This window comes from Bison bison, unplaced genomic scaffold, assembly GCF_000754665.1.
Source record: "Bison bison bison isolate TAMUID 2011002044 unplaced genomic scaffold, Bison_UMD1.0 scf7180017862882, whole genome shotgun sequence".
Lineage (NCBI taxonomy): Eukaryota > Metazoa > Chordata > Mammalia > Artiodactyla > Bovidae > Bison > Bison bison.
In genome coordinates, this window is record NW_011493454.1 from 7918 (window position 1) to 9158 (window position 1241).

A 1241-nucleotide genomic window follows, 5' to 3' on the forward strand; every position below is an offset into this window, starting at 1 on the left:
CGTATATGCTGCTGCTGCTGCTAAGTCGCTTCAGTCATGTCAGCTCTTTGTGACTCCATGGTCTGCAACATGCGAGGCTTCCCTGTCCATCACCAGCTCCCAGAGCTTGCTCAAACTCATGTGCAGCAAGTCAGTGATGCCATCCAACCATCTCATCCTCTGTCCGTCCCCTTCTCCTCCTGCCTTCAATCTTTCTCAGCATCAGGGTCTTTTCCAGTGAGTCAGTTCTTCACATCATGTGGCCAAAGAATTGGAGTTTCAGCTTCAGCATCAGTCCTTCCAGTAAGTATTCAGGATTGATTTTCTTTAGGATTGACTGGTTTGATCTCCTAGCAGTCCAAGGGACTTTCAAGAGTCTTCTCCAACACCACAGTTCAAAAGCATCAACTCTTCAGTGCTCATCTTTCTTTATGGTTAAACTCTCACATCCATACATGACTATTGGAAAAGCCATAGCTTTAGACTATATGGGCCTTTGTCAGCAAAGTGATGTCTCTGCTTTTTAATATGCTATCTAGCTTTGTCATAGCTTTTCTTCCAAGGAGAAAGCATCTTTTAATTTCATGGCTGCAGTCATCATCTGCAGTGATTTTGGAGCCCAAGAAAATAAAATCTCTCACTGTTTCCCCATCTATTTGCCATGAAGTGTTGGGACCAAATGCCATGATCTTCATTTTTTGAATGTTGAATTTTAAGCCAGCTTTTTCACTCTCCTCTTTCACTTACATCAAGAGACTTCCCTGATAGTTCAGTTGATAAAGAATCTGCCTTCAATGCAGGAGACCCTGGTTTGATTGCTGGGTCGGGAGGATCCTCTGGAGAAGAAATAGGCTACCCACTCCAGTGTTCTTGGACTTCCCTTATTGCTCAGCTGGTAAAGAATCTGCCTGCAATGCGGGAGACCTGGGTTTGATCCCTGGGTTGGGAAGACGCTCTGGATATCTCCCTATGCTAGGTGAAATATATTGCTTTTATGTTCTGCTCTGTCCTTGATTAGTGTAAGCTTTGTTTTGCCTTCCAGTATAGTTTAGCTCATGGTTGACCTGTCTCCCCCACTAGATTCCCAAGACCTCCAGGGCTGGTACCAAGTCCTGTTCACCCCTGCTTCACAGTGACTTACCCACAGTGATTGATATGTGTTTGTGAGCAGACCAAAGGACTGGCAGAGGGATGCCTGGAATGAATGGATACATATAGGGCTGGATCCTGGCATGATCATGCAGGCTGTGCATCTGGGCTAG